This window comes from Eublepharis macularius, chromosome 4 (assembly GCF_028583425.1).
Source record: "Eublepharis macularius isolate TG4126 chromosome 4, MPM_Emac_v1.0, whole genome shotgun sequence".
Lineage (NCBI taxonomy): Eukaryota > Metazoa > Chordata > Lepidosauria > Squamata > Eublepharidae > Eublepharis > Eublepharis macularius.
Window position 1 is genome coordinate 182,300,794 of NC_072793.1, and position 27,639 is coordinate 182,328,432.

At 51.2% G+C, this 27,639-nt stretch overlaps 2 pseudogenes; both read left to right on the top strand.

Annotated features, from left to right (window-relative positions):
- The window catches only part of LOC129329145 (zinc finger protein 721-like), a 39,062-nt pseudogene extending 26,618 nt beyond the window's left edge, over positions 1-12,444 (top strand).
- LOC129327987 (zinc finger protein 91-like) overlaps positions 3,456-27,639 on the top strand; it is a 54,773-nt pseudogene continuing 30,589 nt past the window's right edge.

A 27,639-nucleotide genomic window follows, 5' to 3' on the forward strand; every position in this document is an offset into this window, starting at 1 on the left:
ATTCAGTCCCAGCTTGACAGAGTCAAATTTGCATATGAATTCCAATTCAGCAGCCTCCCGTTGGATTTTGTTTTTGAAAGGTTTCTGTTGAACTACAGCGACCTTTAAGTCTTTGGTGGAATGTCCTGGTAGATTGAAGTGTTCTCCCACTGGTTTTTGGACGTTTCCATTTCTAATGTCAGATTTGTGTCCATTTATTCTTTTGCGTAGAGGTTGGCTGGTTTGTCCAATGTACAGAGCAGAGGGACATTGTTGGCACATGAGGGCATATATCAGATTGGAGGATGAGCAGCTGTAAGAGCCAGAGACAGTGTAGTTGATGCCATTGGGTCCTGTAATTGTATTCCCTGGGTAGATATAGGGGCAGAGCTGGCATCTGGGTCTGTTGCAGGGCCTGGTACCTGTGCTGGTGACTCTGCTGGCCGATTCATGATTGTGTGTGAGAAGTCGTTTAAGGTTGGGGGGCTGTCTGTAGGCAAGGAAAGGTCTTCCACCCAGGGCTTCTGAGAAAGAGGTATCATTTTCCAGGATGGGTTGTGGCTCACTGATGATACGTTGGATGGGTTTGAGCTGGGAGCTATAGGTGACAACCAGTGGTGTTCTGTTGTTAGTTCCTTTAGGTTTGTCCTGGAGCAGACTGTTTCTGGGTACTAGTCTGGCCCTGTTGATTTGTTTCTTCACTTCATTTGGTGGGTACTGTGGCCCAGTGGCGCCTGGTGTGGGATTTCGGGGACCACAGTTCTCTTTGTCAGATGCATCTGGCAGGGAGAGCTGTGGTTATCGAAGGCTTATACTACATAGGAATTGGATGCTTTTACTGCTGCAAACTAACACGGCAAACTGACTCCACGCCAAAAGGAGATGTTTACATTTACTAGCAAAGGAATGTTTTGGTTGCCTCCCCGCTAATTGCATCCTGTTCCCTTCTGATATATGTCCCCTTCTCTCCCCTCTCCCCCCTCCTCTTCTGTATTTGACCAGTTTGTATCATGCATCTGACGAAGAGAACTTGATTCTCGAAAGCTTATGCTACAATAAAATTGGTTAGTCTTAAAGGTGCTACTGGACTCTTTTTGATTTTGCTACTACAGACTAACACGGCTAACTCCTCTGGATCTTTGTGGTGGTAAAAACACCCTTTAGTTTCTCACTGACTCTACCTCCTTCTCTACTTCTTCACATGCCTATTGACATGTCTCAATTATCAAGGCCATGAGGTCAAAAGAACATTTGTTAAGAATAGCTAGCCATTTGCTTCGAAAATCATCATTTTCTGCAAACGTGCCTGGCAGTTTGTTAAGCCGCAGTCCCCGGGGAATTTGTTCAGCCTTGTGATATTCAAAAAGCGTAGCCGCATGGAGCTGCGATTTGACTTACATTTAAGAAACTCCCATGTGGCCCAATCCTCTCTGTTGGGGGGTGGGTGGGGTCCTACAGTCACCTAACCCTGTGGGTACATTAGAAAAGATTTTTTGCTTTTGCTCATCAGAGTATGCAAATATATTTTTGTAACTTGCCATAGCCTCAAATGAGAGACGTGGCATCTCCCCCCCCCCCACCAACTGCCCTCATGTCCTTTATGGGGTGGCTTCAATGGGTGGGGGAGTCACATAAGAGAAGAGTTGCACATGGGAATTCCTGGGAAGGAGGGCTTGATTCAGGGAAAAGAGAACAGGAGGCTGAGAGGAGGGGCAAGTCATCTGTCCAAAAGGTTAGGATTTATGTTCTTACTAGCTTGAGACCTGTGCTTCACTACGGTATTTAACTACGTAGAAGAACCTCTCCTGGGTAGATCTTGGAAGGTGGGGGCACCCGAAGCAGGGCCTCAGCAGATGACCGCAGTGGTTGGGAGGGTCCGTAAGGGAGTAGGCGGTACTTCAGGTTGGGGCTAAACCAGATCTTTGAAGGTCAACATCAGCCTGGAAACAAACTGGGAGGCAAAGTAGAGGGGCCAGGATTGGAGTGATATGTTCTGTGCGACCCACTCCGGTTCACATCCTGGCCACATTCTGCACCAATGGAAGATTCCAGACACTTCCGCATAAAGCACATTACCGTAACCTAACCTAGACAGAATCATAGTATCATAGGGTTGGAAGGCACCTCTGGGGTCATCTAGTCCAACCCCCTGCACAATGCAGGAAATTCACAATTCCCTCCTCTCTCTACACCCCCGGGATGTAACCAGGAGGTCTGCCACAGCAGGACCAAGCAGAAGTGTGAAAAAGGGCTGAGTGTCACCTGCATATTGGGGACAACCAAGCCCCCATCCAGATGTCCCCATCCAGGGGTTTCTGTAGGACCGGAACCCCCATAGAATGGTGCCTCCCAATCCCGGGCTGGATCGGCAGTCCAGAGAGATGCCATGCTTAATGGCATTGGAAGCCCCAGAGAGGTCCGGGAGAACCCACGGAGCGGCACTCCCCCTGTCCATCTCTGGGCGCACGTCATCCACGAGGGCCACCGAGGCAGGTTCTGTCAGATCCAAGATGAATGGTGGGTTTCAATAACTTTTCTGCCATTTGTAATCCACCTCAGGCAGACTCACCGGAGAGGCGGAATAGAAAATTTCCAAATCATTAAATGAAGAAGAGACTCAATTCAGCTGAGTTGCCAGGTCCAGGTTGGGAAATTCCTGGAGATTTGGGGGGTGGGGCCTGGAGAGGGTGGGGTTTAGGGAGGGAAGGGGTCTCGGAAATGGTATAATGCCATAGAGTCCCCCCTCCACGGCAGCCATTTTCGCCAGGGGAACTGATCTCTTTCACCTGGAGATCAGTTGTAATTCCGGGAGATCTCCAGCCCCCACCTGGAGGCTGGCAGCCCCAGCAGAGGCCCACCGGCCGAAGCCTTCCTTGGGCGAGAACCTCAGCAGAGCTCCTCGGGATCAGAGCAAAGGTCCGTTTTGCCAGCGCCCTCTTTCTGCAGAGCCCAAGCAGAGGCCGCAAGCAGGACAGGGAGGCAAGAGCAGAGGCTCCGCGGCTGCTCCCTCGTCGGGGGTATACTGCTTGAGGCCAAGGAGGCTCCATTTCTCCCCCAAGGTGAGGGATCGACCTCTGCTCCGTGAGCGCGCCAGGCCCCCTTTTAAAGATCTTACTACTGGCTCACAGCCTGCCGACCCACCATTGAAGGGGCAAGAGAGCCCCAAGGGGCTGGCCCGGCAGAAGCGGACGCGCTCCGCCCGGGAGGGGTCCCCGAAGGCACCCCATGGCCGCCTCCTTTCTCTCCGGGCCCCCCCATCACTCCCCCCCCAAGGGCAGAGCGGAGCCCCCTCCCCCCTCCCCGGGAACGGGCACGCGACTCCCGCGGCGCCTTTGCCCAAAAGAGCAGCCGGGCAGGGCTGGCGGGGGGGGGGGGGGGGAGCCGGTCGACCACGGGGTTAAAGCGAGAGAGTCTCGACTCCTAGACGTGCAGACGGGAGGGGGGCGCTGGTGAGGTCACTTCCTGCCATGCCCCCTCCCTCCAGAGGCAGGTGGCCCCTTTGGCATTCCCAGGGCAGCCTCTGCTCCGCCCCAGGCGCGACCGGTGAGTTAAAACCGCGTTGGGGGGGGGGAGGGGAAGGGGAACAGGAACAGCCCCCCCCTTTGCCCCAAGGAGAGGCGGGCTGGACGGCGGGTCCTTTGGGCTTTCCTCTCCTCCTGCCCCCGCCTCCCCACCATCCTGCAGTTTCCTCCTCGGTACAAAGCCCGGAGGCCCCGGAGCAGAATTCAGCCCGGGGGGGTGGGGGGATCGGGGGGGGTGCCAAACTCGATTCCTACCTTGAGGACGGGAAAGTTTGGGTTTCCGCCCCCCCACCCGCGCTGCATCCACGCCCCCCGCTTCCCTGGCGGCCGTTTCCTTGTATGCAAAATCCCGAGGGGATTTTTAAAAAATATTAGCAATGGACTGTTCTTAGAACAATGTAACTGTCCGGTTCTGAGAATTCCCAGTATGCATTTCTGGCCCCTTTCATTGCAGTCTTTCCTTGTTATTTTCACAAGGGGGGGGTGGGGTGGCGACTTACTTGTTAAAACAAGCAAAGCTGAGAAAGAATTTGCTCCAGAACCTGGTATAACGCTAAGCCAATCTAGTTATGCCAGTTCAGTCCCCAGCTTTTAAAACAAGCTAGGCGGGCATGGAAGGGTCAGGGGGCGGTGGATGTTAATGGAAGATGGGGCAGGGGAGATACAGGAACCCTGCCCTGTGGAAGCCCCATGGCCACTGCCTTGTCTTGCCTCTTCCACAGGCAGTAAAGGATATTCCCCTTGTGGAAAACCCCTTAGATGCCCCACCACTCCCCCTCCCTCCCTCCACTTTGACATCCTAGCCAGACTCCTGTAATGTTTTGACTGCTTTTCTCATCCTCTGGGCATGTGCGAAGGGGGCTTCTCCCTCCTGCCTCCCATAGATTATCAACCACGGGGGCAGGGTGTCTTTGGAGTCAGCAGGCAAGAGAAACAGCCCCTGCTTGACATAGGGACTAAACCAGAGTCTCAGATCTGGTCCTCACAGCCAGGAGGAAGAGCTGGCAGAGGCCTGAGGTGGTGGAGGGCAATTTCAGACACTGCCCCCCCCCTTTCTCCACACATACATTCAAGGTGGCTTCTCTTCAGACCGCTCAAGGAAGAACCCATTTTGGGAGGCTTCCCTCTGCTAAACTCTTCCTGTCACAAGAGAGGCGCAATGACAGGCAAAGACAAAGGGCAGAAACGTTTCGCGGGCAGGGCTGGTTTTCTCCGCGTGGGCAGATTTCAATTCCTAGCTGGCTTCTCCCACCTGCAGTCTCACATCCCGTCACTTCTGGGCCCCTCATTCCCAGCATGTCCTCCTAGTTGTGTGGGGCAGGCTGGAGGGTCTCATTTCCCCTCAGAGGAGAGGAGGGACCAGAGCGGCTTCCAGGGCCAGGGACCCCCTCAGCACTCAGGAAACGATTTGGTGAATCTGGGTGGAAACATTGCCGGAAGGAGAAGGGGATGAGCAGATAAGGAAGGTGGGCCCTTCCCTGGTAAAGAATGGCTGGGCGGGGGGGGGGGGGGGGGATAACAGGCCAAAGACTCTGTATCCAAGATCCTTAATTGCGCCTCATAGCAAACCCAGAGAGAGCTCTGCTGAAGGGCCTGGCAAAGAAATCTGAGTGCAGCAAAAAGCGTTGCCCTCCACCTTTCTTTCTCTCCCTCCCAGGTAGCCAAAGAAAGCCCCCCTCGGCTGTTTCTCCGCTGTCTCCTCAGAGTGGTGAAGGGAAAAGGCCAGCCATGCAGCCAGCGCAGGTAAGTGGGGGGGGGGGGACGGTTCACACCATGTGTTGTCCTGAATTTCCCTTCGCAAGGGATTTGCTCCTCTCCATGGACATCTCTGGCCGTTTCTCCACAAGGCTTATAGCCACCTGCAAAATGAGGGGCCCTGAGATGTCCCCAAGGGAGACTGCAGGCCTTCATATGTCCCCAAGAGACTTCCCCCTGCTCTGCTCCTCCTAATACCAGCTGGGTGAAGGCAGACAATGGGCATTACCACCTGCTCTGCTCCTAATACCAGCTGGGTGAAGGTGGGGGGTGGGCATTGCCACCTGCTCCCCTCCTGCTCGCAGCCTGGGCTTCCCGCCATGGCACATTTTCTGGAGGGACCTGGTGCCTTGCCTGGGCTTCCCTCCGTGGCAGCGCCCTCTGGTGCTGCACCAGGGTATGAAGTCAAGTGAGTTGTCTTGAATATGCTTACTCAATTATATAGTAAGAAGCTTCCTATTTTTAAATAAATCCCCTTTTTTTCCAATGGCTGGGGACCCTACACAGCTTTTCAAACTGTTCTTCTCCACTTAACCCTTCCAACAACAGTCTTCTGAGGTAGTTTGGGCTGAAAGACTTTGATAGGACCAATGCACCTGGGCAAACTTATATGGCACTGAAGGAATTCGAACTCAGTCCTCCCAGGTCCTAGTCCTTCACTCTAACCACTATGTCACACCAGCCTTTTGGATGTTTTTTCTCATGGACCACCTTTCCAGCAATATAAAGAAACTCTTCTCCTTCTTCCAGCGTCGGGTGTCCTTCGAAGAGGTGGCTGTGCATTTCTCCAAGGGGGAGTGGAGCCTGCTGAGCCCAGCGCAGAGAGCCCTGTACAAGGAAGTCATGCTGGAGAATTTTGGGAACGTGGCCTCTCTGGGTGAGGGTCCTTTTCCCCTGGGCTGCCTCCTTCTGACTGAGAGGCTGTGAGGGGTGACTGTAAGCAACTCCTGATTGAGGGAGGACGTGGTCAGGCTGTTTTCTCTGGGATCAGTGGCTGATCTCTGCCATACTCTGTGGGAGGGGTTGTGGAGAAGGAGTCCCCCCCCATCTGGCATCTCTGTGCCCGGACCACAAGGGAGGGCCTCAGAGGAGGTGCCAAGGGGCCTTGATATGGAGAGGGTGGGAGTGTCTAAGCAGGGTGTTTCCCCCCCGGCTGGGCCTTGCCTTAGCCTGGCTGAGTTTTGTCTGTGGAGGGAACTTGGCTGGCTTCTCTGCCCCTGAGTGAGTTCTCAGCTGGCACAGGACTGCCAATGCCAGATATGGCTCCATACCACCCTTCCCCTACTCCTTGTCTGTTGTGTATTTCTAGATGGGCTGGCATCCCGGCATGGAATAGCCCAGTTTATGAACACACAGAATAGTCACAATTTTGTCTTTCTTCTTTTCTCCTCACAAAAGGGCCTGAAGCTGCCAAACCTGACCTCATTTCCAGGCTGGAAGGAGAAGAAGATCCGTTTCTCCTGATCTCTGATGCCGAAGAGGGATTGGCAGGTATCCATTTTAATTTGTTGCGGGATTATCTGTTCCTTTTGCTTCCTTCCGAGGGATTTCTGTGGCCTTTTTCTCTTTGAGCTTCTTCACGCAAGAGCTTGGCTGGGTTGGGGATGGTGAAATGGTGCCTGTAGACTCTGGACGCCTGAAAGCAGGCCTCTTCCCCCTCCCCGGTTGGATCACTTCTGCCAGGTGCTGCCCACTCGCAGAGGCAGTGGCTCCCTGGCAGGCCTTGATCGTGGGATTCCGGGTCTGCAAAGCAAGCAAACAAAGGAATTCAAGACCACCTAACGACAACCACTTCAATTGTAAACTTTCATATAATCAATGCAGAAATGACAAATTGCCAATATATGGGCTAGTAAAACCACTAGTTCATCGTCCACAGCCATATAGCTTCCAATCATAAGTCCATAAGCAGGATGATTCAATCTGATACAATTCAATACATCAGTGTGAATGGCCAGGGAAGCTATATGGCTGTGGACGATTAACTAGTTGTTTTACTAGCACTGAGCACTTTATGCGTCTTGCAACGAAGACTGTATAAATGTATTGATACAACATTGAATTATGAATGGATATTGAATATTGTATGAACTGCACATATATTGGCAATTTGTCATTACTGTATTGATTATATGAATGTTTACAACTGAAGTGTTTGTTGTTAGGTGGCCTTGAATTCCTTCGTTTGCCACCCTTTGTCAGGACTCTCCTTCTTCTGTTATCTCTGTGCCTGCCAAGCAAAGCAGGGGCTTTTCCTCAGAGACGTGATGGCCTACAGCAAGTCCAGCCAGAACTCACGTGGACACATCCTGCCTCCACCCCCCAGCACAGAGCTTCGTTGTAGGTGACTCCGGAGGGAACTGCAGGATGGTGTCGCTGTGCAACATTCAGCCCCTTGCGGCAGAAATTTTCCCAGCCTTCCACCCTAGCCAGGATTAAACTCTTCCAATTGACAGCCAATGGCCTGTTGTCTGCAGCACCCCTTCAGGAGGCTGATTTAGTTCCCCACACACTGTGCGGAAGTGGTTTAGCAGGGGAAGGGCTGCTCCACAGAGACCCTGGCAGGGCGAAAGGGGGTGGGACAGAGCGGTGGCGGATGGTGCAGCAAGGGCAGCCTGGCTGGACCTGGTCTCACTCGGATGCCGCACAGGCTCTGGGTGAACCGGGGGCTCTGGTGGGGGGCAGAAGTGTTTCTCCCTTCAGGGGTGATGCAAGACTGATGATAAAGTTGAAACCATTGAACACATGGTTATAGACTGTCCCATCTTTGACGGCATGGTTGAAACAGAGCAGGCTGAAATTGAACCCAGTGAAGACGGAGGTCTTGCAGCTGGGACGGGGGCTGCCAGATGTTGGGATCCAGCTCCCTGCCTTGATGGGACACCACTGGCAACTTTGCCAGTGGTAAAGAGTCTGGGTGTGCTCCTGGATGCCTCCCTATCGATGGAGGCCCAGGTCACGGCGGTTGCCAAGTCTGCATTTTTCCCTCTTCGTCAGATCAGGCAACTTGCCCCCTACCTGACGCCCCAGGACCTGGCTACAGTGATCCATGCAACGGTCACCTCCAGGCTAGATTACTGTAACTCACTGTATGCTGGGCTACCCCTGGGCCTGATCCGGAAACTACAACTGGTCCAGAATGCAGCAGCACGGGTCCTGACTGGTATACCTTACCAGTCACACATCACACCTGTCCTGCGCCAGCTGCACTGGCTTCCGGTTGAATTCCAAATCAGGTTCAAAGTGTTGGTTCTTACCTTTAAAGCCCTGAGCGGGTTGGGACCGGCATATCTTCGGGACCGCCTCTTCCTGTACGTTCCCCGGAGATTGCTTCGATCAGTGAATACATATTTACTTGTGGTCCCCGGCCCTAAGGAAGCCCACCTCGCTTCAACCAGGGCCAGGGCCTTTTCAGTCCTGGCCCCAGCCTGGTGGAACACTCTGTCAATGGAAATCTGGGCCCAGAGGGAGATATTATCGTTCCGCCAGGCCTGTAAGACAGAGCTGTTCCGCCAGGCATTCGGTGATTGAAGGGGGTGGTGCCATGTCGGCCTCCCACCTTTGGGGTGGGGGAGGGTTCTCCCCACCACTGCACTTTGTTAATTTGTTTTATTGTTTGTATATTGATTTTAGTTCTTGTTTTTATTGATTTTAACTGTTCACCACCCAGAGCCCCTGGGGATGGGCAGTATATAAATTGAAATATAAATAAATAAAATAAAATCTTTAATGAATTGACAGCTCGCTTAATTAACCCTCTACTTAAAAATATGGAACGACCTACTAAGAGAGCTCAGGTGACGTGGTGATCATTGGATACAAATAATAATAATAATAATAATAATAATAACAACAACAACAACATTCGATTTATATACTGCCCTTCAGGACAACTTAATGCCCACTCAGAGCGGTTTACAAAGTGTTATTATTATGATTCCCTTTCTGTTGCAAAATATATAGGGGCAATAATTCGATATCAGAGACTGAAAATTGAGTAAGGTTTTTCTTCTTTTAATTTCACCTTAAGACAATAGCTTTAACAGCAGCATCAGACAGACAGCGGCCACTCTTGGGGCTGGCGGGGGGAGCAACTCAATGTGAATGGAGAGTGAACTGTCCCTAAAAAAGCACATATCTTCAGACCCTCGGTTTAGTATAATAAAGCGTAACCGGCTGTCCCTTTCTTAAAGGGTGCCCTTGTTCTCCCCGGAAGAACTCCAAACCACTCAGTTGGGCAGGAAAAGAAAAACTTTGAGAAGTGTGTGTGGGGGATCTCCCTTCTGTATTCTCTTTTCTTGTATTGGGGAACATTTATTACCATAGGAATGGCTTCTCTGCCAGCTTTGCCAGCTCAGAACTGAGAAGGAATGGAGAAAGCAAGTGAGAGAACTGGATACAGGCTGTGTGATCTTAACCTTTCTGGAAACACAATCGTCACAAAGCAAAAGAGAAAACTCGGACACAGATGGCTTGTAAATGTGTCCTATCCTAACCCCAGGTTTCTCTTTTTTTCTGCAGGAGGCACGTGGAGGTCAGCGAATGAAACATCTGAGTGTCCAGGGATGGATAAAGGGGATAAATATTCAGATGCAAAAGGGGAAGTTGAAAATTCTGATTCCCTGAGGAAGGAGGAGAGAAAACGTCCGTCTAAAGGAAGGAGTGATTCTGGTCTTTTACAAGGTGAATACGCTCATGAAATCCAAGTACTTGAAAAAATGTACATAGAAGGCAATAGAAATGAGGACACAGCAAGTGGGGAAACGTTTTCTGAAACAGCAAACATTAGCATGCATTGGAAAACCCATAACACAACGAAAAAACATAAATGCCTAGAGTGTGGAAAAAGCTTCAGTCGGAGTGGAAACCTTAAGTCCCATGAGAGAATGCACACAGGGGAAAAACCTTATAAATGCCAGGACTGTGGGAAAAGCTTCAGTCGCAGTGGAGATCTTAATTCCCATCAAAGAATACACACGGGGGAAAAACCTTATAAATGCCAGGACTGTGGAAAAACCTTCAGTATGAGTGGAAATCTTCATTCCCATCAAAGAATGCACACAGGGGAAAAACCTTATAAATGCCAGGACTGCAGAAAAAGCTTCAGTCGCAGTGAAAGCCTTAAATCCCATCAAAGAATGCACACAGGGGAAACACCTTATAAATGCCAGGACTGTGGGAAAAGCTTCAGTACGAGTGGAAACCTTAAGTCCCATGAGAGAATGCACACAGGGGAAAAACCTTACAAATGCCAGGACTGCGGGAAAAGCTTCAGTCGCAGTGGAGACCATAATTCCCATCAAAGAATACACACAGGGGAAAAACCTTATAAATGCCTGGAGTGTGGAAAAAGCTTCAGTCACAGTGGAAGCCTTAATTCCCATCAGAGATTGCACACAGGGGAAAAACCTTATAAATGCCAGGACTGCGGGAAAAGCTTCAGTCGCAGTGGAGATCTTAATTCCCATCAAAGAATACACACAGGGGAAACACCTTATAAATGCCAGGACTGTGGAAAAACCTTCAGTACGAGTGGAAATCTTAATTCCCATCAAAGAATACACACAGGGGAAAAACCTTATAAATGCCAGGACTGCGGAAAAAGCTTCAGTCGCAGTGAAAGCCTTAAATCCCATCAAACAATACACACAGGCGAAAAACCTTATAAATGCCAGGAGTGCGGGAAAAGCTTCAGTCTCAATGGAGACCTTAATTCCCATCAAAGAATACACACAGGAGAAAAACCATATAAATGCCAGGAGTGTGGAAAAACCTTCAGCACGAATGGAAATTTTCATTCCCATCAAAGAATGCACACAGGGGAAAAACCTTACAAATGCCAGGACTGTGGAAAAACCTTCAGTCGCAGTCATGTCCTTAATTCTCATCAAAGAATGCACACAGGGGAAAAACCTTATAAATGCCTGGAGTGTGGGAAAAGTTTCAGAAACAGGGGACATCTTAATAGCCATCAAAGAATTCACACAGGGGAAAAACCTTATAAATGCCTGGAGTGTGGGAAGAGCTTCAGTCGCAGTGGAGATCTTAATTCCCATCAAAGAATACACACAGGGGAAAAACCTTATAAATGCCAGGACTGTGGAAAAACCTTCAGTACAAGTGGAAATCTTCATTCCCATCGAAGAATGCACACAGGGGAAAAACCTTATAAATGCCGGGACTGTGGAAAAACCTTCAGTCACAGTGGAGGCCTTAATTCCCATCAAAGAATACACACAGGAGAGAAGCCATATTAATGCCTGGAGTGTAGAAAAAGTTTCAGACTGAGTGGAGTCCTTACTTCTTACCAGTGCTACTACTAGAACAAGAAGTTTAAGGCAGCTGCAAAAAATGTCTTTCACAACCTCACTGTAGCCTGCTAGGTGGCTTCTTACCTCAACGTGGGCGACCTGGCCACCTGGATCCATGCTATGGTAACATCAAGACTTGACTATTGTAATGCATTCTACATAGGTCTCTCATTCATTTGAACTAGGAAACTCCAGTTGGTGCAAAACACTGCGGCACGACTGCTATCAGGAGCATGAACATGATATTGTCGAAGGCTTTCACGGCCGGAGAACGATGGTTGTTGTGGATTTTCCGGGCTCTATGGCCGTGGTCTTGGCATTGTAGTTTTATTTGACTATCTTTAGGATTAAGTTTTGAGAGTATAAGTTTGCCTGTATCCTTCAGTGTAAATGTTAAGTAATATTCTGACTTAGAATATGGGTGTTTTATTGTATTCTAATTTAGGAGCATAGAAGTTAAGTTGTAAGATGTATTTCTGATTGTGTCACATTTGTAGAAACCTGTTCATACCAGCTCAGTTAAAGTGTGTGTGGCGGGGTGGGCATTACGACCTGTTCTGCTTCCAATATTAGCTGGGTTAATGGAGGGGTGGGAATTGCAGGGAGTGGGCATTGGCACATGCTCTGCTTCTAATACCACCTGGATAAGGCTAGGGACGGGCAATGCCACCTGCTCTGCTCCTGATCCTAGCTGGCTGGGGTGAGCATTGCTACTCACAAAAGAAGGATCCATTCTGATGTTTTGTGTTTATGGACTGGTTTAATCTGTAATCGGAGGAGAGTGGTATCCATCCTTACAGTTCCGTTGCATGCCAAATACAGGCACATTTTGTGTTTAAATATCACAGCATCTTGATTTGGTGTTTTTATACCTGATAAAAAATAGTGGTTGAATTGTTTACTTTTCCATATGGGGACGTTTGTCTTTTTTGGCTGCTCCTAATATCAGCTAGGTTAAGGTGGTGGGTGGGCATTTCTACCCTGAAATCAGTTGAGTGGCTAGGAAAACCATGGAACGAACCGAACAAAGCACCATAGCTAACTCGCTGGCCCAGGAAAGGGAGGGGAGGACCTGACCACAAGGGGGGCTCTGGGGGCTGGCACTTGGGGTCCCCTGGCAGCCGTTCCCCTCTCCCTACAAAAAAATCCCACCACACCTGTGAGCAGCCCAGAGAGAACATTGGCAAGGAACGTGCACTTAATTATGTGATTTTGTTAAGAATGTGTTCCGAATGTCTGTTTTTAAGATGGAGTGATTAAGGAGTGTGCTAAGAAAGCAAGGTATATACAATGCTAGGTAGTATAACCGAGTTTTCTTTGGGGTTATCTTGACTAGCACTGTTCTGAATTGCCTCAAAATGTGCTTGTACTCACTTATAGGATATGAATTTGAAATGAGAAGGAGATTGCTACTACTCTGAACTCTGTACATTGCTCAGAAATCGAGTGCACAGCAACTGTTTTGTATACTGCCCTGGTTCAGACTTCAACCACACATTTACCAAAAGAAGGCATCTGCGATGCCACAATTTAGTAAATTTCAGTACTAAGTCACCCTTACGAATAAGGCAGAATCAAGACTCCTGTAAATGAATGTTCAGGAAAACTTTAAAAAATGTTCTCCGACAGGCTTTTCTGTGTTGCCTTTCTTAGTGTCAAATTTGTGACCATTAGTTTGCCCTATACACATGGGATGTATATTTATAGATCTTAAAGGTGACTGTCCTAAAAGTGAATTTCAAAAACAGGCCACAGCAGGAGATTGCTGAGATACCCACTCTAACCACTGGCCAACTCCCACCTTTTCCTAGGTTTGGCCCAGCCCAGGGGCGTTGTTAGGGAGGTCCCCATGGGTGCCCAGGCCCCCCTAAATTTGTGGGGAGACCCTCCCTAAATCCCCCATAGCCCCATCTCCATAGATGGTAGCAACGGAAGCCCCTCCCCGTGATGTCATTGGCTCCTCCCTATGATGTTACTGCCCCCCTTCTTTTAAGGACCAGATAGACAATGGCTCTGGCCCAGCCCCAGCCCCCCCTCCAGGAAATTGGAAAGTCTACGCCCCTGTCTTCAGGGGTATACTGCTTCAGGCCAAGGAAGTTCCATTTATCCACCAAGGCGTGTGACAGACCTCTGCTCCATGAACATATCTGGCCCCCTTTTAAAGATGTCTTACTTCAGGCTCACAGCCTTTGGACCCATCATTGCAGGGGGCAAGAAAGCCCAATGGGGCTGGCCGGTCAGAAGCAGACTCGCTAAGTCCGGGAAGGATCTCCGAAGGCAACCCTTTGCCGCCTTCTTTCTCTGGGCTCCCCCCCTCCCCATGACTCCCACACCGGATTCCTCCACAGAGCAGAGCGGAGCCCCCTCTTCCCCTCCCCAGGAATGAGGCACGCGAGTCCCGTTGTGCCTTTGCCTGAGAGGGGAACTACAAGTGGCAAAAGGCGCAGGTTGGACACTTGTCAGCTTCCCTCAAGTTTTGGCGGGAAATGTAGGCAGCTTGGCGGAATGTGGGAGGAGTGACAGTTGAAAAGTCCCTTGGACAGCAGTCGGAGAGCGAAGCTGCAAGACCAGGAGGCCTCCATTTCCCATCAAAACTTGAGGGAAGCTGGCAAGTGTCCAGCCTGTGCCTTTTGTCACTTGTAGTTCCGCTCTAAGAGAAGCCAGAGGAGTGCAGGGGAGGGGGGCGCCTCCTCCTGGGCCCCCCAGTCCCGCGTCACCAGGAGCGCAGAGCCAGGCAAGGCTGGGGGCTGAGCGTTTCTGTGTCGGTCAACCACGGGGTTAAAGCGGGAGAGTCCGCACTCCTAGACATGAAGACGGGTTGGGGGGGGCTGGTGAGGTCACTTCCGGCTTTGCCCCCTCCCTCCAGAGGAAGGGGGCCTTCCTCATTCCCGGGGCAGCCTCTGCTCCGCCCCAGGCGCGCTGGGTGAGTTAGAGTTAGGGGGGGGAGGAGAAGGGGAACAGCCCCCCCCTTTACCCCAAGGAGAGGCGGGCCAGACAGCGGATCCTTTGGGCTTCTTCTCCCCCCACACCACCATCCTGCAATTTCCTCCTTGCTGCAAAGCCCAAAGGCGCTGGAGCAGAATTCAGCCCGGGTGGGGGGATTGGGGGGCACCGGCCAGTGGCTGATGGAAGACCTGATCCCTCTCCCTGCCTTGCCAAACTCGGTTTCTATGTTGAGGACGGGAAAGTTTGGATCTCCTCCCTCCCGCCCAGCTGCATGCATCCCGCCCCCCCCCCACGCCTTTTCTTGTCTGCAAAAGCCGGAGGGGATTTTTTTTTAAATAGCAATGGCCTGTTCTTAGAACAATGTAACTGTCCGGTTCTGAGAATTCCCAGTTTGCATTTTTAAAAAGCGCATCTCTGGCCCCTTTCATGGCAGAGATTTGTCTTTCCTTGTTATTTCACAACAGCCGGGTGGGGCTGGAGATTTACTTGTCAAAACAGGCAAAGCTGGGAATTCAAGGAATTGGTTCCACATGGAGGTATAACACTAAGCCAATCTAGTTATGCCAGTTCAGCCCCCAGCTTTTAAAACAAGAGAGGCGGGCATGGAAGGGTTAGGGGGCGGTGGACATAATGGAAGACGGGGCAGGGGAGATACAGGAACCCCGCCCTGTGCACACCCCATGGCCACTGCCTTGTCTGGGCTCTTCCGCCAGCAGCAAAGCTTGTCCCCCTTGCGGAAAACCCCTGAGATGCCCCAGAGAGAGCTCTGCTGCAGGGCAAAGAAATTTGAATGCAGCAAAAAGCGTTGCCTTCCATCTTTCTTTTTTTTAAAACATTTTTTTATTGGATTAGAAATCAATATAGTGCTCATTACAATCAATTTCCTTTAAATATTCCTGTTCTAACCCCCTCCCTTCCCCCCCTTTTGTTGACTTCCAACAGTTTTCCAACCCCTTATCCATTTTCCCCCCTACTCATTTCAAACTTATTTTATCTATTAAACATATACTTTCACTCTCTTCTAAGCTTATCTATTGTAACACAGTGCTATCTCTATTTCCTTTCCCACTTAACTTATCAACTAGATAATACATTCCTGGCATATATTCTTTAATAATAATAATCATTTGTCTAATTTTGGTACTCTGTACTCTATCTTACTCATTCTAATCTCGTCTTCAATATGGGACAAACAATTTGTCCCTCATTCTACATAACTTTAAGTACTTCTATAGACATTGTATACATTCAATATAAGTCAATCAATTTAACTTATACTCTATATGTTACTCTTTACTTCCTTCTACATATCTTATCTTCATGCTATTTTAATTATATAGTTTCTCCATTATACAGCTGTCTACCGGAAATAATCAATCAATTTAACCCATATATACATTCAGCATAAGTCAATCAATTTAACTTATATTCTGTATGTTACTATATATTTCTTTCCACCTTACTTATATCCATTCTATTTTAATTATATAATTTCTCCATTATACAGTTATCTGCCAGAAATGAAATTCGTTAATTTCTATCCTTATGATTCTTATAATAACACCTCTATTACTTAATACTATATATAATAGTCAAATAGAATAGTTGCTTAGAAATTCTAATTTGTTGCCCTCCATCTTTCTTTCTCTCCCTCCCAGGTAGCCAAAGAAAGCCCGCCTCGGCTGTTTCTCCGCTGTCTCCTCAGTGTGGTGAAGGGAAAAGACCAGCCATGCAGCCAGCTCAGGTAAGTGGGGGGGGGAGGGGTAGTTCACGCCATGTGTTGTCCTGAATTTTCCTTCGCAAGGGATTTGCTCCTCTTCATGGACGTCTCTGGCTGCTCCCCCACAAGGCTTATAGCCACCTACAGAATGAGGGGCCCTGAGATGTCCCCAAGGGAGACTGCAGGCCTTAAGAAGTCCCCAAGAGACTTCCCCCTGCTCTGCTCCTCCTAATACCATCTGGGTGAAGGCAGACAATGGGCATTACCACCTGCTCCACTCCTAATATCAGCTGGGTGAAGGTGGGGGATGGGCATTGCCACCTGCTCCCCTCCTGCTCCCAGCCTGGGCTTCCAGCCATGGCACGTTTTCTGGAGGGACCTGGTGCCTTGCCTGGGCTTCCCTCCATGGCAGCGCCCTCTGGTGTTGCACCAGGGTCACCTTGAATACCCTTACTCAATTATATAGTAAGAAGATTCCTATCCTACTATATAATTGAGTAAGCGTGTTACAGACAACTCACTTTATACCCTGGTGCACCACCAGGGGGCACTGCCACAGAGAGAAGCCCAGCCAAGGCACCATGGAAGGCCAGGTCGCGATTGGGAGGGAAACAGGTGGCAATACCAACCCTCCACTTTTACCCAGCTGGTATTAGTAGCGGAACAGGTGGCAATACTCTCACCCCACCATAACTGAGATAATATTAGGAGTGGAGCAGGTGGCAATGCCCACCCCCACCGTAACCCAGCTGGTATTAGGAGAGGAGGAGCTGGCAATGCCCATCCAATGCCTTAACCCAGCTGGTATTAGAAGTGGAGCAGGTGGAAATGCCCGCCCCCTGTCTTCATCCAGCTGGTCTGAGGAGCAGAACTGGCAGCAACACCCACCCCCCACTTTAACCCAGCTACTATTAGGAGCAGAGCAGGTGGCAATGCTCACCCCTGCCTTAACCCACCTGGTATTCGGAGCAGAGCAGGAGGCAATGCCCTTACAATGCCTTATCCCAGCTGGTAGTAGGAGCAGAGTGGGTGGTAATGCCCACCCCCATCTTCACCCAGCTGGTATTAGAAGCAGAGCAGGTGGCAATGCCCACCCCCTTTCAGCCAGTTGGGATCAGGAGCAGAGCAGGTGGCAATGCCTGCCCCTGCCTTACCTGGCTGGTATTAGGAGCAGGGCAGGGGGCAATGTCAGCTCCCCTTCAGCCATTTGGGACAAGGAGCAGAGCAGGTGGCAATGTCCGCCCCCCACCTTCAACTAGGTGGTATTAGGAGCAGAGCAGATAGAAATGCCCACCTACCACCTTAACCTAGCTGGTATTAGGAGTAGCCAAAAAAGACAAACATCCCCGTATAGAAAAGTAAACCAATTCAAGAACTATTTTTTCATCTTCGTTCTTCTGTGCCTCCACACATGGGGACTGCGCAGGCGCAGGCCAGCCGCCGGAGAATTTTCTATAGCTTCTATGGCTCCGAAGGGGGCCGTTTGTCGCGCGCCTCAGCGACCGTTTTCCTGCCCAAACGGTCACGTGCTCCTCCAGCGACCAACGGCCCCTTCCCTCAGTTCTCTTCTTGCCGCCGCTTGGAGAGAACGTGAGCTTCGTTGCTCTATGCTTTTGTGTGTTTTTGACTTGGATCTTTTGGCTTTTGACTTCGGACTTCTGACTTCGGACTATTCTTCTGCTTGCTGATTTGGACTTTGACTTGGACTCGGTAATTACGACCCGGACTGTTTGACCCCTCTTTAGCGTGCCCCTGAAGATGGCCTCAAAGGCGCTCTTCAAGCACTGTGTCAAGTGCCACATGAAGATGGCACAAACTGATGGCCATGACTTGTGCCTCTTTTGCCTGGGGGAGACCCATAATGTGACCGTGTGCAAGGTCTGCCAGGGGTTCACCCACAAGGCCCGGCAAGATCGCCAAGCCCGGCTGAACTCTGCCTTGTGGAAGTCCGTGATGTCGGAGGCCACCCCGATGCCCTCTACTAAGGCCGGCCCTAGCCCCTCTGCCGAACGGCGATCTAGAGCGGGTTCAGTGGCTTCCGCGAGGTCGGGGTCGAAATCACAGCCCCCAAGTGCCTCGGCGTCGAAATCGGCCTCACCGGCGCAGGGATCGGCAAGGCCGCCCCGAAGCGTGTCTACCACCCAATCGGATCCGAGACCAGCTTCAGAACCGAGGATCGTGGTGCCGAGTCCCCGTTCGGAACTGACGACCAGCTCGATTCCGATCAGAGCGAAGCGGTCGAAGCCGACGTCCCCTTCGAAGTCGAGGAGCGCATCGGTTCCGAGGTCTTCTTCGGAGCCACCGGCCAAGAAGAAGAAGAAGGCCAAGCATCACCACCGGTCGCCGTGTCCTGTTCCACCAGAGGATGTCATTGTTCTTCCCCGCACTCCTTCACCTCACCTGGGTTCCCCGGATCCGGAGGAAGTCTTGGAACCTGTGCCGGAACCGACAGCCTTCGAGGTCGTGGAGGCGGAGTTTTCTCCGGGGCCGGAACCGAGCCCCTTGGTGTGTAGGAGCCGACCATCGCCTACCCATCGATCCCCAGCTGCTTCCATCCAGGGACGCCGTCGGTCCGAGGAGAGCGTCGGTTCCAACCGTTCCATCGGATCCGTGGCATCGCATCATCGCCAGGCCTCCTACCTCCGACGTACCACTGCCAGTGGGAGGGTGCACCTGCTGGGTTCTCCAGCTCGGAACCGAGGCCTTCGACGTCGTGGCAAGTATGGCTCCCTCCGCCGGTCCGGGAAGAGGAATCGCAGCACGGTTCCGAAGAAGGCGAAGTGGAGAGCGTGGGGGACTACCCTTCTGAGTCCTGGTCCGAGCCTTCGCCGGATGATGATGTGGCGCCGAGCACCAGTTCGCCATATGAAGATCTGAGGATCTACTCAGACCAGATGGCCCAGATGGTGCAGGCGCTGGAGATGGACATCTCATCGGCTACCCCCGAGACCAAGGACAAACTCCTGAAAAGGATTTACGGGGACAATCCAGCATCCATCGGGTTCCCCATGCTGGAAGGCCTTGAGGAGATTGTGGAGAGGGTTTGGAAGGTGCCCTGCGATCAGCCTGCGACTTCTAAGCGGATCGAGCAGCTTTATAAAATCAAGCAGGGCACCTGGCAACCGCTGGTGAAACACCCTCCTCCCTCCTCACTGGTCACGGAGGAATTCCACCCCCGGCGTTCAGGCCCGCCTTCGGCACCACCTGACAAGGAGGGCAGGAAGCTTGACGCGCTTGGCAGGCGCCACTACACCATCGCGTCTCTGGCCCTTAGGATCGCCAACTACCAGACCATCATGGCTGGTTACCAGCTTTATCTCTGGGAGAAGTTGGCGTCCTATGTTGGAGATCTTCCACCTGAAAAGAAGGCGGTGGTATCCCTGCTGCAGACTGAGGCTGTGAGGCTGTCCAAGCAGCAGATGAATGCGGGGAGCCACGCTGCGGACACTGCTGCGCGGGGGATGGCTTCTGCGGTGGTCCTCAGGCGCCATTCCTGGTTGCGGTCGACCGCCCTTTCCCAGGAGGTGCGTTCCAGGGTGGAGAGTATGCCCTTTGAAGGGGACTCGCTCTTCTCCAAGACCACCGACGAGGCCTTGAAGAAGAAAAAGGAAGACCGGCAGACGGCGCGATCCTTGGGGCTGGCTCCTGCGGACAAGCCCACTTCCAAGCCACGGTACGCCCCCCGGTACAGCCCGTATCATTACCAGGGCAGGTACCAACAGCAGCGGCCGGGATTTCAACAATATCCTGCCTACCCGCAATGGACCTATCCTCCTGCACGACAACAGAGGAGGCGTAGACCGTTCAAGCCTCGCCCGTCACAGCCACCGGCCCAGCAGAGGGATCAGCAGGGTCCCGGGCGGCAGTACTGACGGGACACGCCAGCCGTATCTCCAACTTTTTCGGACAGACTGAGTCCACTCCTCTCTGAGTGGGAGTCAATAACATCTGACTCATGGGTCTTAACGATTGTTGATAAGGGATACGGGCTGGAATTCATTGAGCTGCCTAGGTGCAGTTCACCCCTGACAGCTGTGAATAATACTATGGCCGAGCTGGATGCGGAGATCGTATCGCTCTTGGCCAAGGGTGCTGTGGAAGAATTGGCCTATGAGGACTCTGTAAGGGGGTTCTTCTCTAGGTTCTTCCTGGTCCCCAAGAAGGATGGGGGCTTACGTCCCATTTTAGATCTGAGGGGCCTTAATGCCTTCCTTAAGGTGACCAAATTCAAGATGGTTACATTGGCAGCTGTGATCGCCTTGCTGAAACAGGGGGATTGGTTTGCGGTCCTTGACTTGAAGGACGCATATTTTCACGTGGGAATACGGGAAGAGCACAGGAAATACCTGAGCTTCGTTTACCGGCAAAGGGTTTTCCGGTATAAGGTGCTTCCCTTTGGCCTATCCACTGCCCTACGAGTGTTCACGAAATGTGTGGCCCCTGTGGTCTCCTTCCTTCGGGAGGAGGGCTGTACCATCTTTCCATACCTCGATGACTGGCTCATCGTGGCTGACTCAGAGTCTAGGCTGGTGCAGGACATTGGCTTAGTACTTCGCACTTGTCAACGCCTGGGGCTCTTGGTAAACTTTGAAAAATCCAAACTAGTGCCCAGCTGCAAGGTTTCCTACATTGGTGCACTGTTGGACTCTGTGGAGGGTAAGGCTCTGCTCCCCTTGGAGAGAGCTAGGTCCCTAAGGGGTCTTGTGTCCATGTTTAAAAGGAACTGTTTCCAGTCAGTGCGCACTATCCAGTGCTTATTAGGGCATATGGCAGCGGCCACCTCTGTGGTGCCCTTTGCTAGGCTGCGTATGCGCCCTCTCCAGAACTGGTTTGTGCGGAGGTACGATGCTCAGCAGCACTCTCCGTCCCTCAAATTCTGTATCCCGAGGGTCATCCTATCCTCCTTGGACTGGTGGCTGTCTGATGACCATTTGTTTAAAGGGACCCCTTTTGGCTATCAGCATCCTGACGTCACGGTTACCACGGATGCCTCTCTGCTGGGCTGGGGGGCTTATTGTGGTGATGTATGTGTGCAAGATGTCTGGTCTGAGAGGGAAAAGACCCTCCATATCAATGTGCTTGAACTAAGAGCCATACGTTTCGCACTTGTGTCCCTTACAGCATTTTTGAGAAACCGCCAGGTGTTGGTGCAGACGGACAACACGACTGCCATGTACTACATAAATCAACAAGGGGGTACAGTGTCCATGGCGCTCTGCCGGGAAGCCACGCTCACTTGGCAATGGGCAATCAGGAATGGCGTGACACTTCGTGCATTACACGTGGCAGGGTCGGACAATGCCCGAGCGGATGCCCTGAGCAGGGTCCTTCTGCTGGACCACGAGTGGGAACTGAACGTAGAGTGCATTGGGCCGATCTTTCGGATGTGGGGTCATCTGGACATAGACGTGTTCGCAACTGCGGCAAATACCAAGGCCCAAATGTTCTGTTCCAGGGCGGGGAGCGACCCCCTCTCTATTGGGGATGCCTTCCAGTGTATGTGGACCCAGGGGTTGCATTATATGTTTCCTCCGTTCCCCTTGATTCCCAGGGTCCTGTGCAAAATAGAGGAGGACAGGACGGACTGCATCCTGGTAGCCCCTTTTTGGCCAAGGCAGGTTTGGTTTCCAAAGCTCCTGCGGATGTCCCAACGGACATATGTGAGTCTGCCCCCTCGGCAGGACCTTCTCATGAACGGGAGCTTAGTCCATCACGACCCCTGGAAGCTACACCTGACGGCTTGGCGGATCGTTCCTCCCCTGTAGGTTTTTCAGATCAGGTACAGAAGGTCCTCCTGAATGCACGCAGACCATCCACTAGGCGCTCTTATGCGGCCAAGTGGCGTAGGTTCAAAATATGGGCACTTGCTAAAGGAGTGGTGCCTGCCAGCAGCCCCCTAGGGGTTATATTCGATTACATGTGCCACCTGCGTGACCTGGGCCTGAAGGTTTCCTCTCTTAAGGTCCACCTTGCGGCTATCTCTGCTGCTCACACTCGAGTTGATGGTGGTACAGTATTTTCTCACCCGAAATCCCGCCAGTTCCTTATGGGCATGTTCAACCTATACCCGCCTGTGTCAGCACCGGTACCTCAGTGGTCGCTGTCCCTGGTACTCTCACGGCTTATGTTGCCTCCGTTCGAACCTTTAGCAACCTGCCCCTTGGACATGTTATTGTACAAGGTGGCATTCCTGGTGGCCGTGACATCGGCCAGAAGGGTCAGTGAGCTGTCTGTGTTGCGGTCTGACCCTCCCTTCCTTGTGTTTCATCCGAACAAGGTGGTCCTGCGTCCCTGCCTAGGTTTCCTGCCTAAGGTGGTGTCCGCTTTCCACCTCTTGCAGGATATTGCATTGCCTGCGTTTTTTCCTCACCCTTCCTCGAAAGGGGAGAAGGCCCTCCATTCCCTAGACTTAAAGAGGGCTATAGCCTACTATTTGGATAGGACAAAGGGATTCCGTTCGAGTCCTCACCTGTTCGTGTGCTTTGGGGCCAAGGACAAGGGTAACAGGGCTTCTTCACAGACCCTGTCTAGGTGGATCGTGACGGCTATTAGCAGGGCCTATTCCCTAGCTGGGGTGGCTTGCCCACTTCATGTCAGGGCCCATTCTACGCGTTCCCAAGCATCCTCCTCGGCGCTACTCAGGGGTGTGCCCCTGGCTAACATTTGCAAAGCGGCCACATGGTCCTCTGCAGACACCTTTGTCAGGCATTATGCCATAGATGTTAATGCCGAGCAGGATGTGTCGGTGGCCAAGGCTGTTCTACACTCCCTTTTTTCCTAAGGGAGTCTTGGAAAGGGTTTCTTGGCGTACCTGCTAGGTACCCTTGAGTGAAAGAGTGTATATATGTGTATATTTGTGTCTATATATATATATATGTAAATATTGGGTACTTGTTTATCACTACACAGTTTGTATAGATGTATGTATGTATATCTATAGTGTGTTGTTCTTGTTCTTTAATAAAATTGTGTTGGATTTCACCCCACCTTCCTTATTGTGTGAAGCTTGGTACACTCCCATGTGTGGAGGCACAGAAGAACGAAGACGAAAACAGGGTTAACATACCTGTAACTTATGTTCATCGAGTTCTTCTGTGCTGACACACAACCCTCCCTCCTACCCCGCTGTGAATTCCAATGCACGACAATGTGATGGCTGTAACGGAAATTGGTGTTTTAAAGGTGTTATGGCTAAGTGTATTGGTCAAGCGGCGGCAAAGGAGAACTGAGGGAAGGGGCCGTTGGTCGCTGGAGGAGCACATGACCGTTTGGGCGGGAAAACGGTCGCTGAGGCACGCGACAAACGGCCCCCTTCGGAGCCATAGAAGCTATAGAAAATTCTCCGGCGGCTGGCCTGCGCCTGCGCAGTCCCCATGTGTGTCAGCACAGAAGAACTCGATGAACATAAGTTACAGGTATGTTAACCCTGTTTTATCAGGTGTAAAAACACCAAGTCAAGATGCTGTGATATTTAAACACAAAATGTTCCTGTATTTGGCATGCAACGGAACTGTAAGGATGGATACCACTCTCCTCCGATGGTCCTGGTGTGGTTTCTTTTGTGGTGGAAATTACTCAGATGATGATCCCCACAACTGCGGGATGAAAACAAATAATGAGGATGATCTCCCTCTTCCAATTACAAATTACTCAGTCTATAAACACAAACCACCATAATTAGTCCTGGTGTGGTTTCTTTTATGGTGGAAATTGCTAGACTGAGGATCCCCACAGAAGCGGGCTGAAAACAAATGGTGTTAATCTCCCATCAAGATTCCGGAAGCCTTCCTGTTTCACTGCCCTCTTGTTCACGGGAATTGCTTCTCTGTAATGAATATCAAAAACATAATATCCCCTATCTACCACCTTTATAGAACATAATACTCAGTATGTGTTCACTGACTCAACTCCAGCTGAGCATTTTCACGACCGCATCTCATGCTTGGTCAAAAGCTGGCGCGGGAACCCTCTATAAGCCGAGGATTTAACATAAATCGTGAGATAACATCTTAAAGCTACATGTTCTCATTTACACAGCTCCAATGACTTACACAGGTACAATTCCCAAATTATTAACAGCTATAGCTTAAAATGATGTTACTATACAAACCCTGAATAGTCAGTGAGCGTATTCAGACCAAATGGTCCTAAGCAGTCTAGCTCAAACGTCCAGTATGCCTCCCTTCTCGTAAGTTCCTTATTAAAGTCCCTAAATCTCTCCTTTTTGATGACCTGTAAAACCAAGAATCTAAATTGTCTTTCTGTGTTATGATGGTCCACAAAATGTTGTGTGAGGGGTGCATCCAAACATGTGTTCTTTATCCTAGAGATGTGCTCTTGTATGCACACTTTAATTTGTCTGCTAGTGCTTCCGACATAACTGCGTGGGCAGCTGCATTCAATGATATACACTACCCCACTGGTACTGCAGGTGGAGAAATGATTTAAAGCTCTCTCTCCACCCGATGAGGAGACCCTGAAGGTCGCCCTCATGGCCAACAAATTACACACATTGCGCCTCCCGCACTGGAAGTGCCCTTTGGGGCCAGATTCTGTAGTGCTGATATTGACAAAGCGGGAACGAACCAACCTATCTTTCCAATTGGCTGTGCGACGAAAACCTACCGATGGTGGGTCCAAACACCCAGGCAAATGGCACACCACGTGCCCATGTCTCTTAACAATCCCACTGATGTCCCTAGCCAAATGTCTGTAGTCAACTGCCCATCTGATGGAAGTTTTCGTTTGTTTGAATTCCTCTCTGAATAATTCCGGTCGCTGCCTGTGAGCTGCCCTTTGTGTTGCCGTTCTAATCACTTGTTCTGGATAACCCCTCTGTTGCAATTCTTGGCTCAAGGAATCTCTAGCTTTATCTGCTGGTAATCTGCTGCTCTAGTGGAATTCCCTTTCAGTCGAAGGTACTGGCCATATGGTAAATTGTGTCTCAAATGGTGGGGATGATGAGAAGAGAAATGCAGGTAAGAATTACGATCCGTGACCTTCTTAAAGGGACAGATAGCTATGTGGTCAAAATCAGTCCTGTAAGTGACCACGTCCAAAAAATGGATGGAGTTGTTACTACTACTGGATGTAAATCTGATGTGAGGGTGAACATTATTCATCCATTCCGTGAATGAATCGATGGACGTGCAATCTAAATATATCCCTTCCAACAACAGTCTTCTGAGGTAGGTTGGACTGAAAGTCTTTGACGGGACCAATGCACCTGGGCAAACTTATATGGCACTGAAGGAATTCAAACTCAGGGTCCCAGGTCCTAGTCCTTCACTCTAACCACTATGTCACACCAGCCTTTTGGATTTTCTTTCTCATGGACCACCTTTCCTCCTCTTCTCCTTCTCCTTCTTCCAGGGCCGCCGGGTGTCCTTCGAAGAGGTGGCTGTGCATTTCTCCAAGGGGGAGTGGAGCCTGCTGAGCCCAGCGCAGAGAGCCCTGTACAAGGAGGTCATGCTGGAGAATTTTGGGACCGTGGCCTCTCTGAGTGACGGTCCCTTTCCCCTGGCCTGCCTCCTTCCGGCTGTGAGGAGGGACTGTAAGCAACTCCTGATTGAGGGAGGACGTGGTCAGGCTGTTTGCCCTGGGCCCAGGGGCTGATCTCTGCCATGCTCTGTGATCCTCCCCCAGATGTGGGAGGGGTTGTGGAGAAGGAGCCCCCCCCCCCCAATCTGGCATCTCTGTGCCTGGACCACAAGGGAAGGCCTCAGAGGAGGTGCCAAGGGGGCCTTGATATGGAAAGCATGGGAGTGTCGAAGTGGGGCTTCCCCCCCCCCCCGCTGGGCCTTGCCTTAGCCTGGCTGAGTGAGTTCTCAGCTGGCACAGAAGTGCCAATGCCAGATATGGCTCCATACCACCCTTCCCCTACTCCTTGTCTGTTGTGTATTTCTGGAGGGGCAGGCATCCCGGCATGGAATTGCTCAGTTTATGAACACACAGAAGAGTCACAATTTTGTCTTTCTTTCTTTCTCCTCATAAAAGGGCCTGAGGTTGCCAAGCCTGACCTCATTTCCAGGCTGGAAGGAGAAGAAGATCCGTTTCTCCTGATGTCTGATGAAGAGGGGGGATTGGCAGGTATCCATTTTAACTTGTTGTGGGATTGTCTGTTCCTTTTGCTTCCTTCCGAGGGATTTCTGTGGCCTTTTTCTCTTTGAGCTTCTTCACGCAAGAGCTTGGCTGGGTTGGGGATGATGAAATGGTGCTTGTAGACCCTGGACACATGAAAGCAGCCCTCTTCCCCCTCCCCGGTCCGATCACTTGTGCCAGGTGCTGTCCACTCGGTGAGGCAGCGGCTCCCTGGCAGGCCTTGATCCTGGGATGCCGGGTCTGCAAGCAAGCAAACAAAGGAATTCAAGGCCACCTAACGACAACCACTTCAATTGTAAACATTCATATAATCAATACAGTAATGACAAATTGCCAACAATGGGCTAGTAAATCAACTAGTTAATCGTCGATAGCCATATAGCTTCCAATCATCCTATAACTTAATTCCCTTAGCGTCTATCTGACGACTCACAAGGATAGCTGGAGCATGCGCCTTTTGGGTGCCTGAAGGAAAGACTTCCACCTCCCTTTCCTTCCTAATTTTGATAGGCTGGGGAAACAAACGGCCCGTCTCTGAAGTGGCTTGGCTGAATCCGGATGGCCAGGCTGCAAGAGGAGCAGCCGCTTGCCTTCTCCTTGCCGCCGGGATCAGAAGCAGGGGCAACCTGCTCACCTGCAAACTGGCAGCCGCCAAGAGGGGTGGCTGCTCACCTCCCCCTCGCCGCCCGGATCAGTGTGAGGGGAGGGACAAACTCGCCCCTGTCAAGCCAGCAGCCGGCTGCAAGCTATGCGGCCGCTCACCTTCCCCTCATCACCTTGCCCTCCCCCCCCATCTCCGCCTCCAGACTTCCCAGCATGGCTCCAAACAGGACCATGCCAGGCCAGCTGGCAGGCACAGCAGTGCCAGCTGCCTCTCCCCCCTCCACTCCCCTCTGCCGCCAATCCATGCCTCCAGGCTGCCCCAGTGTGCCTCCAAACAAGATTATGCCAAGCCAGCGAGCACAGCAGCGGGCACAGCAGCGCTGACTGCCTCTTCCCCTCCCCTCGCCACTGCGCAATCCACCTCCAGAATGGGACTGCACTGGGCGCAGTAGTGCCTGGCTACTTGCTCCCCTCCTATATGCCTCCCACACCCCTGCAAATGGAGGCCAGGTCTCCCATTCCTTTGTCAACAGGTAAACCTGGGCTCCAGTCCTTCAGACACCAGGTCTACTTCCTTATTTGTCTGGGTCAGTAGATGTGGTCTCTGGACCCATGGAGACCAGGTCTACCTACCATGGATTTGCTGGCAGGGTAGACCTGGCTTTCATACTCCTGGAGGCTGAGTCTACTGCCCATAGCCTTG